This window comes from Garra rufa, chromosome 1 (assembly GCF_049309525.1).
Source record: "Garra rufa chromosome 1, GarRuf1.0, whole genome shotgun sequence".
Classification (NCBI taxonomy): Eukaryota; Metazoa; Chordata; class Actinopteri; order Cypriniformes; family Cyprinidae; genus Garra; species Garra rufa.
In genome coordinates, this window is record NC_133361.1 from 45406538 (window position 1) to 45420040 (window position 13503).

A 13503-nucleotide genomic window follows, 5' to 3' on the forward strand; every position below is an offset into this window, starting at 1 on the left:
AATATCAGGGCTGGATCCTTCAAGCCACTTGAATGCCAACCCAATAGGAATTGTGCCAGTATGTGGGTCTGTCATTACCTAAACTCACCATTAAACAATGAAACGTCCAGATCCACCTGCAACACATTTACCCCATTATGCGTTAACGCTGATTTTGTTGCCAAAGATCCGATGCCAGTTCACGAACATCGTTTAGCATATAGCATGCAGTATCATTTCTAATTATTGCCCCGCAGTAGCATTGCAGTAGATGCACTACTAACATGCAGAAACTAGTCATCCAAACCTAATTTCATCCCTTAATCCTCTCTCTCTCTCTCTATCATTCTCTCATTCGGTGCGTTTTTCATTTTCAATCTAAACGCCCCAGAAAAGCTGTAATCCTCCGCCGCTCAGCTGATTGAAAAGCACTGACGTTAACTGTTTGTGTCAACAAACAGTTGCTCTGGGTCACACTTTAAACTCTAGTCATAAGAGGTGGAGCAAGTTCCTTCGTGGAACAAAAACACAAAAGTAAGCGAAAAAGAGAAGAGTAAAAGAAAAGTAAGAAATTCTGGATTACATTGGTATGGGCAATTAAACTGAGCTCGAACACACCGAAATGACGACACCCGACTACAAACTAGAAGGTGCTTTCCGCGCATGCGTGAGGAGATATACCGCCTGCGGTTACCCGCGGTTACGAGTCATCCAAAATATTTTTAATGATATTCGGGTCGCGGTCGGTCGGATCGTTTGAAATAAAGATGCCAAAAATCTTTGGAATTTATATAGCACTAGACACAATTTTCTATGAAATACATAGACCTACACTTTATTGGCTGAATAATATTAACCTTTTGAATGTTGAGCGTTATTAACTGTTGAATAATAGCTGATGCGGGACAAAATGCCCGATTTCCAACACGTTGAACTGAGCAATGCCATTGTACCATTTTAATAGGCTACTTTTAAACACATATAGCTCAGTAATGTCAGCTTTATGTATTTTCTGAGAGGGGGTGGGATTTTTGTTTGGAAAGTCGGGGGAGAGACGCACACTTCGATTAGACTGGATAAACACATGCAGCATCTTCATTGTTAAGAAAATGGAATTCCTAATAAATGTCTTGAATATTTTGATTATGTCCAATGCTTCTCTTTCTTTTTGGAATTATTAGACACATTTCACTATGTCTTTTCAAATGCCTAGGTCTGTTTAATTTCCTTAATTATAAAATTTCTAGCACTATTTTTAAACGTTTATTCAAACAATAATATATAAATTATCTCATGTATATGCTTGTTTAAAACCAGGGATTAAAAACGAATTCCAAGTAAAAACTATATTTTTTCTTTACATTTCCAGAGAGCGAAACGAACGAAATTAAACATTACTTAATAAATTCAAGGCACTATAATTTCCTTATTCATTTGATACAACTATTATAGCTAAACAATTAATAAATGTATAAAATAATATTATTTTGTCATATTCGTGATTCCTGAATTTAAATATGAAAACTTAGTTTTGAAGTGCATTCTTTTGTATAAGAAAATTCGAGAGAGAGCTGTTGAGGAAGAGCTTTGTGTGTGTGTCTTTTTTCAATTCCTGCCAGGATATCAGCTCTGTGTTCATCCAAACAGGCCCAGGTTGTGTTTATTTGATTCCTGTTCAAGACACTTCGATAAGAATGGCTGTATATTGTTAATATAGGCTACAGAGTTTCATTTTTTTACAGTTTCGATTGTTGGTGTGCCTTGTGATTTTTTTCAATTAAAAATGTACCTTGGCTCAAAAAAGGATGAAAACCACTGCTTTAATGTGCACATTGTCAGTAAATCACATGCAGAATACCCCCCCCCCCATCTGCGCTTTTATGGAATTGCGCTCTAATGCTAATTTGCCCTGTTAAGTAAATCTGACCCTTAGAGTTACATAAATTAACGTAAGCTGTATTTTTCCTGTAGCAGAAAAATGAGGAAAATGATATCAAAGTTTGAAATAAAATGTGTAAAAACCAGTATAACACTCTACACTATACGCGACAGTTGTGAACAAAGCAACCAATGCAAACAATTTAAACTTTGTGTTAGTATTTGTGTCAGGATTTGTTGTGTCACGTTGCACCGCACCGCATCTAGTGTAGACATCATCACTGATTATAATGGGTTCTGTGGAGTGTTTTCAAGATGCGTCATCAATCGGCCATATTGGCAGAACGGAGCATAAACAATTTCACTGAAATGAATGGAACTCACAAATTTTGCTGATTATTGCTGCTGAAAATGGTCAATTATTGTCATGTTTTGGTCTGTACTAATCGGTTGGATCGGGAAAAACATTTGGAGTACTATAGACAAAAGTTACAGCAAATCAAGGAGAAGAATGCAAAAAACTGTCTGAGGAACAAAAGGCATTTGTGATTGGTCACACTGAACCAGGATTTCCAGAGCAAGAATCTTGACAACATTTAAGTTTGTTCTTATCACTTCTGGTCAGGAAGGTGAAATTAGACTAATAGCTTAACTAATACTGCTCGTACGTATCTTTACCACCTATTACCTTTAGTTTGTCAAAACATTGTGCCTTTTCCTGATTACTAAGTCCTTAGCAGAACGACGTATTCAGTAGTACATTAACCGTGCAATCCATGGTGCTGTTTACATTCGAGTATCGTCAATATGGCCGTGCATCTGGGTAACTGACCAAACTGTGACGTAAGTGCAAACCCTCGTCACACGTGTTTCGTCACATCGCACCGCTTGGGTCCAGTGTAGACACGGTGTTACAGATGTTAAAGCAAAAAGGACTGCAATCATTCCCAGTCCCCCTGCATAACACTTTCTTTGTTTTCCCTGGCCGAAACGACACAGGTTTGAATATGGAAGCAGAACTTGCGTCAAGTGTTTGTGGAGGTGTGGAGACCGGCGGGCAGTATGAAGTAGAGGTGGGGTGGAAGTGGGCAGCTTTGAGTCAGAAGCCACTGAAAGGAACAGTAGGCTACTTGTTTAACGTAAGAGTAGCCAGTTGAAATGCCCTTGCCTTTCAAAGCAACTACTTCTTTGTGTTTTTCTCTTGACAGTGGTTGAAAACTTTTTATTTTTCTCCATCCATTCATCTTCCCATCTATCTCTCCTTGGCTCTGCACAACCCCAGCACACCTTCCTCCCCCCCGTGTCACTTGTTTCTCACTTCTTTCCTGTCCTTTCGATGGCTTACATCGGCTAGTGAAGGTTACCTATGCCTGCAGGGCAGTGTGCGTTACGTGTCTGTGTGTGTGTGTGTGAGACAGAGAAAAAGCATGTGTGTGTGTGTCACTCCATTTGCAGCTACATAAATAGCCATTTCCCGCCAGAGCAAACCCACTTTCCCAACACCCACCTTACACACGAATCCCAGCAGGCGTGCACACACACACACAAAACTAGACTGCAGCAGACAAAAAAGTTATTATAATACATTATCACAAATTCCCCCAGTCTCTCTAAGGTGATCAGTGTGATACACGAACGACAGCCCTCTCGATCCATATATTCACACTGTAAAAGCAAACGTACGCCATCGCAGCTTAACAGGGACCATCAAAGCAACAAAATGGGCCTTGTACACACAAAAAATAGATCAGAAAGAGAGACAAGATAGACATTTAGCAGAAGACAGTCTTTGCATATTGTAATGATGAAAAATGTCATGCAAGATCTAATCCTGCTGAAGAATACTCAATGTGGCTAATTAGAAATGGTACATCCTTTACTGTGTATTTATTCTTGATTATTAAAATAGCTGACTGTCTTTTAATTACACATCACAATAAATGATTTCTAATGCTAAGAACTGTCAAATTAAATACCTCCCTTTGATTGCGCTTATTTGCTTGTTATTTTTCAGTCAGCAAGCTTAACCTACTTTAGCACAGCGCTGTTTTGATTACCTAGAACAAGAAGTTAGGGTAACACTACATATTTGATCAGAAATTAAGGAAGGGGAACAGGATCCTGTGGGGGGATAGGATTTTACACAACACTGACTCACATTAATTCATGCAGAGCAAAGAAATGAATAACGGCATGAGGGAAGCGGGCAGTGATGTCTCACACTAACTAGGGAGACACTGTATATCATAAAGCACTAAAAATTGTGATATGAATTGTTTCTACAGTATGTGGACTATAGAACTGCTTTATAAACTCCAATTTAAAAATTCAAACAGTAGTATTGTGAAATATTATCACAATTTTACATGTTTGTTTTGTGTGTTAATACATTTTTAAATTTAATTTATTTAATGATGGCAAAGCTGAATTTTTAACAACATTACTGTAGTCTTCAGTGTCACATGATCCATCAGAAACCATTTAAATATCCTGATTTGCTGAAACATTTTTTATTATTATCATTGTTGAAACTTTTTTTTTTTTGTGGAAACCATGTTTTTCTCAGGAGAGAGTTGAAAATAAAAGCCTCTATGTAAATATGAGGTTCCATTTGTGACAGAAAGGAGTCGACTGCTTTGTACTATAAATTTGACCATGTTTATAGTCATTGGCTACTTTTTAAGATTAATTAGTATATGCTGATGTGTATGTTCTTTCTTTGTCATATTGTGGAAGGATGTTTCCATAAATTATGGCATTCAGTTTGTGCCAAAAAATTTGACTGCTTTGTACAATACATTTGTCTGTCTACTGTTATTGGTATTGTTTAATTTGTGTCATTCTCCCTATGTGTTCAACTCAGTTTTATTTTTTATAAGTTAATGCTCACAGTGAACAAACAATAGTTGAGTTTTTGTAATAATGAGTTCTCACCAGCTTTGTAAAACTTTTAATATTTTGACAAAGCATAAAGATGAAATATAAGTTCTATAAATTCATTCAAGTTTGTAAAACAGAAAGATAAATGCATCTAAAAGTTTTAGGAAACTCATAATTAAACATAACACCTTTTTTGACACAAACAGAACATATATTTGAAATACTGATCATTTTATAAATGTCTTTATTGTGACTTTTGATCAATTGAATACATCACGCTGAATGAATCTTACTGACCCCAAACTTTTGAACGGTATATATTTTCTCAAAGGATTAGTTCACTTCCAGAACAAAAATGTGATAATTTACTCACCCCTGTGTCATCCAAGATGTTCATGTCTTTCTTTCTTCAGTCAAAAAAATATATATATATTTTTGAGGTAAACATTCCAGGATATTTCTCCATAAAGTGGACTTCAAAGAGGATCAATGGGTTGAAGTTTCAAAGGGCTCTACACGATCCCAGCCAAGGAATAAGAGTTTTATCTGTCTTTTTTTTTAAAAAAGTACAATTTATATACTTTTTAATCACAAATGCCCATGTTGCACTAGCTAGACCTCACGCATTATGATATTACGCATGTGTGACGTAGGCGGAAGAACCAACCCAGTGGTTACAAAGCAAATGTGCAAAGGAAGTCTAACGCCCTTTACCAAAAAAAAAAAATGTTGGATGATTTTGAAGTTGGAGGAGAAAATAAGATGGAGTTTCGCTCTACCCTAACTTTTTGAATTTAAGTACACAGATGAAGAACTAATCGAGTGTGACTTTTCCAACATGATCACAGAGCTAGTGCAAGATGAGCATTTGTGGTTGTGGATTTGTGGTTAAAAAGTATATACAAAGCCCGAAATTATTCATACCCCTCGCAAATTCTGACTTACAGTTACTTTTATTCAACCAGCAAGTTTTTTTTGACCGGAAATGACACAGGCTTCTCCCAAAAGAAATAAGACGATGTACAAGAGGCATCATTGTGGAAAAAACATTTCTCAGCTTTTATTTTACATTTGAACAAAAAGTGGCATATCCAAAATTATTCATACCCTTTGCAAACTGTCACAGTCTATGGGAAAATCCAAAGTTCTATACCATTCCAAATAGTCCTAGCTGTTCTAAAGCATCCTAATTACCCTGATTCATTGGGAACAGCTGTTTTAATCAACTCAACAGGTGAAAAACAGAAGCTCTCTGCTGTTGGTTTGTGGACAGTCATGGCTAAGACAAAGGAGCTCACTGAGGACCTGCGGCTGCGCATTGTGGCTGCTCACAAGTCAGGAAAGGGCTATAAGACCATATCTAAATGTTTTAAAGTTCCAGTGGCTACAGTGCAAAGTATTATTAGAAACTGTGAAAAATCTCAGAGGACGTGGTCAGAAGCCAAAAGTGACACCTGTGCTGGCCAGGAGGAGAGTGAAAGAGGTAAAAAAAGAATCCAAGGATCACCACCAAGGCCATCCTGATGAATCTGGGCTCAGCTGGTGGCAACATCTCAAGGCAGACAGTCCAACAGACACTGCACACCACTGGGTTCCACAGACACAGACCAAGGAGGACACCACTTCTCCAGATAAGGCACACAAAAGCCTGCTTGACCTTTGCAAATGCTCATCTGGACAAAGAAGAAGACTTCTGGTCTTCTGTTTTATGGTCAGATGAAACAAAAATTGAATTGTTTGGCCACAATGATGTAGCTTTCATTCATTTGGCGTCAAAAAGGAGAACCCTTCAACTGTAAGAACACCATCTCCACTGTCAAACATTGTGGGGGGAACCTAATGTTTTGGGGGTGTTTTTCAGCCGATGGACCAGGGAACCTAATCACAGTAAACGGCACCATGAAAAAAAGGAGCAATACATCAAAATTCTCAACAACAACATCAGGCAGTCTGCAGAGAACTTGGCCTTGGGCACCAGTGGACATTTCAGCACGACAACAACCCAAAACACACAGCAAAAGCGGTGAAGAAATGGTTAGCAGACAAAAACATTAATGTTTTGCAGTGGCCCAGCCAGAGTCCTGACTTAAATCTAATTGAGAATCTGTGGAGGGAGCTAAAGATCAGGGTGATGGCAAGGAGACCCTCCAACCTGAAAGAGTTGGAGCTTATCGCTAAAGATGAATGGGCAAAAATACCAGTGAAGACATGCAAAAAGCTGGTCAGCAATTATAGGAAGCTTTGATTGCTGTAATAGCCAATAAAGACATTTCTATTGATTAAGGAGAAGGGTATGAATAATTTTGGACATGCCACTTTTTGTTCAAATGTAAAAAAAAAAAAAAAAAGATGAGTAATATTTTTTTCCACAATGATGCCTCTTGTACATCGTCTTATTATCTTCTGGGAGACGTTTGTGTCATTTCTAATTTAAAAAAAAACTTGCTGGTTGAATAAAAGTAACTTTAAGTCAGAATTTGCCAGGGGTATGAATAATTTCGGGCTTGACTTTACTTTTTTTTTTTTTTTTAAATTAACGATCATTTCACTAGATAAGACTCTTATCCCTCAGCTGGGATCGTGTAGAGCCCTTTGAAGTTGCACTGAAACTGCAATTTGGACCTTTATTCTGGAAGTGAACTAATCCTTTAATGCATAATCCTTGTTATGGACAGTTTGTTAGTGATTGTTAATTAAAAACAAAATGTGTTTATTTTGCAATCCTTCATTAAAACGTAATAACCACTGAAACAAGTGTACTTTTTTGTCATAAAATCTATCTTACTCAACATGTTTTCATCCACTGGGTTCAATCGGGAACATAATAGCACCTTTTCACAATCCAATCAACCCCGATGCATATAATCAAGTCTCGTCCTATATTTTTGAGTTGCGAAACACATTATATTCAATGGGTACATCTTCAACAAAGATATCGAGTGAATGGGTTTGTGCAGTTTGGATTGCGCGTGTTGTCCAAACATAAACGAAACCACTGAGTGCTTTGTTTTCCAATATTACACATTTTCTCGTACTTGGCAATATCTCTCTCTCTCTCTCTCTCTCTCTCTCTCTCACACACACACACACACACACACACACACAGTCAAAAACACGCATGCTAACACACACTTGCCTGTTTGTGGAGAGCTGGCCTGCACAAAAGCCAGATAGAGGTTGATTGAACACAGCAGATGTGAAATTACCCATACCCCATTTGGGCCAATTTCCTTGTCTTTTACTGGCTGTTACTGGCTATCTGAAGAGAGTCAACACATCCATTCAGTCTCTCTTTTGCGCACATTGGAATACACAGTCCACTCAGACTGTTCTCTCTCTCTCTTGTTCGACATTGTAAAAAAACAGCCCAGTCTACCTGATCATTAATACACAGCTTCTTAGAAGAGAAAATAGGAGCCTATTAACTACAGAATAGGGAGATTAAAAGAAAACAAGATTGACAGGGTGTTTTTCATACAAGCCTGAGAGATGGACAAAAGGAGGAGGAGGGGAGCGAGAGACAAAGAGAGCAGGACAGACAGAAAGACTGTCTGAAGGAAAGATGGATAGACAGCGTGACTGTGCGGATAATGACAGACACACACCGCATGTCCAAGACAAATGAGTGATGGCTTGAGTTTCTTCTTTCCCTTGTCTTCTTAAAGGAATAGCTCCAAAATAATTATGTCATTATTGACTCACCCTCACGCAGTTATTTATTCTGTAGAGCACAAAATGAGGAATTTCACGCTTCATAGTTTACTGCGCCAAGGTTTGAAACTCAAGAAAAATAATATTATTTTGACTCCGAGTCTGAGCTATCAAGGTATCAACTCATTTAAAGGTGACATATCATAAAAATCTGACTTTTTCCGTATTTAAGTGCTATAAACGGGCCTCTGGTGAATCTATGAACTCTGAAAATGTGAAAAAGAACAACCCAGTAATTTTGTTTTGTTAGGCCATTCGCTGCAAGCTTGTGAAAAAACAAGCTGCTCAGATTTGGCTCCCCCTGTGATGTAGAAAGGATTTTATTATAATATTACCCTTTAATCTGCACGTTTCCACCCACGGTGCCGCCATTTGGTTTCACAAACAACAACGGTGTACCAGTTCTAACACCATGGCAAAAGTTCAAGCATAACATGCTAACTGTTCTGTCTTTGGCTGCATAGACGAGTCCCAGCCTCAGAGGAGACAAGAATACTGGATTTATTGATTTATTTACTGTATATTACGCTGCTGCCACACAGATCTAATATAAACATGTGATTTCTTTCCCAGCTGTTTAACTTTACAGACATAACCGACTGTTTTTGTAACTCATGTGTGTTTTTAACATAAACTTATGTGTATTTGACAGTTTAAGTGCAATCAGACATGAAAGAGAACACGTGTGACAGGAGCTTTCCGCGCGTCTGCTTTGGATGTGTGCACTCAGAAAACACTATAGTAGGGCTGCAACGATTCGTCGACGTTGTCGACAAAAATCGATAATAGAAATAGTCGACAATGAATTTCATTGTCGATGTTGTCGCCAGACATGTTTTCTCTGACCGAGTGAGGCATCTCTCTGCCGAGAGTCGCACATAGGCATTAGCTTCTATGCTGAGCGATAACATACAGAAATGGCGGCGTCCAATGCACTGAATGCAGCAGCTGCGCGTACCAAAACACGCCCGTTTCACACATACTCCGTCTAAAGTGCGTATTTTTTTTCCACACCCATGTTAACGGATTACAACGTTCACAATGTACGGACTGTAAACGCGTTCTGTGTGAGCGCAAAACGAGTCCGTGCTGCTTCTGCACCGCATACGTAACGCGCACGGACTGTAGACGCAATGCAGACTGAGTATGTGTGAAACAGGCATAAAGTTTGGGAGCATTTTAGCCTGCTACGGCGAATAAAAAGATTACCTGCATGGTTTGTAAAGCAGTCCTTGTGCATCACGGCAGCACCTCTGTGATGCACGAACATTTAAAGAGAAAGCACGTCGGACAGTTAAATGAAACCAGTTTGGCTGGCCTCGGTAAGATTTAAATAACATGGAAGCCAATACGTTTTGTTTTGGATATACATGTTTGTTTACGGTATTATTGCTGCTGATGTGCCTGCCCCTGGTTTACAGGAAGAAAATGTTTACTTGATTTTAATTTATTTTTTCTTATAAAACAAATGTGCCTGTCCTTTAAAAAGATTATAGAGTTTCTTAATTTATGCGTTTATGTCTGTACTGACCGATTATTGTGCCTAAATGGTTTTAGACAGGGCATTTTTATTTACTTTTAGTATGAATTGGCCTATCAGCAGCAAAGTTCAATAAAATATGCATTTTTCATTGAAGTACCCCCTTCTTTCTTGTATTTACTATAATTTTCCACATAATTAAAGCAATCTCATGCTAAATTTGAGAAAAATTGAATAATTATCCGATTAGTCGACTAATCGTTTCAATAGTCGGTGACTAGTCGACTATTAAAATAGTCGTTAGTTGCAGCCCTACACTATAGCAAAAGTTTAAACTGATATGGCTTCAAAACATGTAATTTCAGGATGATAGAGAAGATAATCAAAACCAAACAGATGTTTTTTTTTGGCAGAGTATCTGAGGTACAAGCTGTAAAGGCACAGCTCTGTTCTGAAAAAGGAGGCGGGGAGAAGCAGAGTTGCCAGGTTTTCGCAACAAAACCCGCCCAATTGCTATTCAAAACTAGCTCAATCACTTTTTGTTCACACGTTTTTTTTTCCGGGGGTTCCCCCGGTAAATTTGCATTTAAGGGGCAAATATGACGAAATATGACGTTATTAGGGTCGATTAAACCCGCGGACATAAAAAACAACCTGCGGCAACAGTAAAGTACAAAACACTAGGGAGCAGTAGCTCATTTGCATTTAAAGAGACATGCACGAAAACAGCATGTTTGTGCTTCCACTCAAAATAGGCAATTTCAAAATTATATAATAAATTATCTGCGGGATATTTTGAGCTGAAACTTCATAGACACATTCTGGGGACACCTGAGACTTATATTACATCTTGTAAAAAGTGGCTGATAAACCGTTTTCTACAAGGAATCTTCTGTGCAATAGAAAGGTTGTACGGACTTTAAATGTTATTCACAGAATCATAAGAACCTTCATTAATTAATTTAAGAGTGATGATGGAGTTGCAACGGTTCCTGGGTTAAGAGGAGTAAATATTAGTGAATACAAACCTAAATGTCATTTTGGCTTCAAAAGACTTGCAAAGTAGCACATACACTGCCCTCCGAAAGTTTGGAAACACCCTGGCAAAGTGTGGTTTTGGACGATATCAGCATAGTGTGAATCATCTGTTTGAATAAACTGACAGCTTGGATGATTATGCAGAGCTGTATAGCTGCTAGTGGTGGATATTTTGATGAATTGAATTTTTTTTTTCTATGTACTGTTTATGTAATAAAATATGCTTTCATAGTTTGTGTTGTCCCATATCAGTGCAAAATTATCACAAATTAAAAAGGATTCACGCCAATATTGTCCAAAACCCCACTTTTCTAGGCTGTTTCCAAACTTTTGGAGGGCAGTGTAAGTCTTATGAACCACTTTATGTTGTTCTTTTAGGATCTTCAAAGATCACTATGATCTAAAAAAAGACATGTTAACATTCTTCAGAATTCACATTTTCAGCTCCATGTATTAAAAGCAAAATAAGGGTTTGGAACAACATGAAGATAAGTGACAATTTTCATTTTGGGGTAAGCTATTCCTTTAATCGCTCCACTGCAGTCCCTCATTGTCTTTTATATAGTAAACTATATACAAGTTTAGCATGTTGTTAGTGTGGTCAAATGTTTATATATGGACTGAAGAAACTGGGTTTACAAGCATATGTTTCTGAATTGGTCAACTTTTGCATTTAAGCATGCGTAATTAAAAACCATGTTTAGCTACGACAGAATGAGGAAAGGAATTTCGGAAATATAGATCTACTTTACGAGACAAGTCTGGATTTACATTTAAAGCTGTTTTATAATCCTTTTGAAGTGACCATAAGCATCCACTGGGTAGGAGCTTTCATAACATTTGGTTTCGATTACAGAGTCTTTGTTGGACTGAGAGGATTGTTTCTCAGTCTCTATATGTGTGCTGAGTCATTTTAAACTGACAGCGGGAGGAATATTTGGTTTTGCCTCCTTGGCAGAGTCCATTCATCCATCTCCATTCCTTCATCATCTATTTTGCACCTGGGTCTCTATGAACACACACACACGCATACACACAAAGAGAGCGACTTACACAAACAGACTTAAACACACCTATGAACCCTGCAGACATGATTAATCCTGTCTGATAAAGCCAGTCCAGAGCTCAACACATGCCAACAACATCTGTGCCGTGTGCGCTTATGTGCATGCTGTAGTGTTGTCTAGATTTCTGACCCATAGCTGTTGCTAGACTCTATTTTAAGGTCTTTCTCTGTAACCCCCCCATAAAATCTGTGGTTAAGCTATATGATCTCCGTTTGCTGAAAACAGTGTCTGCAGTAAACTATTTGACACGGCTCACTGAAATCCTTGGTTCTGAATACTCTGTTTAGTAAAAATACAGTTGAGGTCAAAAGTTTACATACACCTTGCAGAATCTGCAAAATGTTTATTATTTTACCAGAATAAGAGGGATCATACAAAACGCATGTTATTTTTTTTTATTTAGTACTGACCTGAATAAGATATTTCACATAAAAGATGTTTACATATAGTCCACAAGAAAAAAATTATAGCTTAATTTATAAAAATGACCCTGTTCAAATGTTTACACACACTTGATTCTTAATACTGTGTTGTTACCTGAATGATCCACAGCTGTTTTTGTTTGTTTGTTTGTTTGTTTAGTGATAGTTGTTCATGAGTCTCTTGTTTGTCCTGAACAGTTAAACTGCCCGCTGTACTTCAGAAAAATCCTTCAGGTCCCACAAATTCCTTAGTTTTTCAGCATTTTTGTGTATTTGAACCGTTTCCAACAATAACTGTAGACTGCATTAAGAGCCGGGGGTGTAAACTTTTGAACAGAATAAACAGAATATTATTTTGCCTAGATATAAATTTTCCATTTAGTACTGCCCTTCAGAAGCTACAGAAGATACTTACATGTTTCCCAGAAGACAAAATAAATTAAACTTACCCTGATCTTTGAATTTTTTAAAGTTTTTACCCCCCAGCTTTTAATATATTGTTTCCTTCTGGAGCATCAGTGAGCATTTAAACCTTCTGTTCCTCAGTTGTCCTTAATGTGAAAAGATGAATCTCAAAATCACACAGTCATTGTTGGAAAGGGTTCAAATACACAAAATTACAAAAAAAAAAAAAAAAAATTGTGGGACCTGAAGGATGAAGGCAGTTTAACTTTTCAGGACAAACAAGCAGGTAACAACACAGAATCAAGTGTATGTAAACTTTTGAACAGGGTAATTTTTATAAATTTAACTATTATTTTTTCTTGTGGACTAGATGTAAACATCTTTTATATAAAACATAACATGCATGTTATATGATCCCTCTTATTTTAGTAAAATAACTAACATTTTGCACATTCTGTAAGCTTTGGACCTCAACTGTATTTAAAAAAAAAAAGTTCAATTTGTATACAGTTCACTTTAATCAGTGGTAGAGCACAGAGTTGACCGCTAAAGTTACAGTCATGCACAGGTGATGTAGGCTACTCACATACAGAAACCAAAAAGTATAGACATGAGAAAATCAATATGCTTTGTAAAGGAAGAC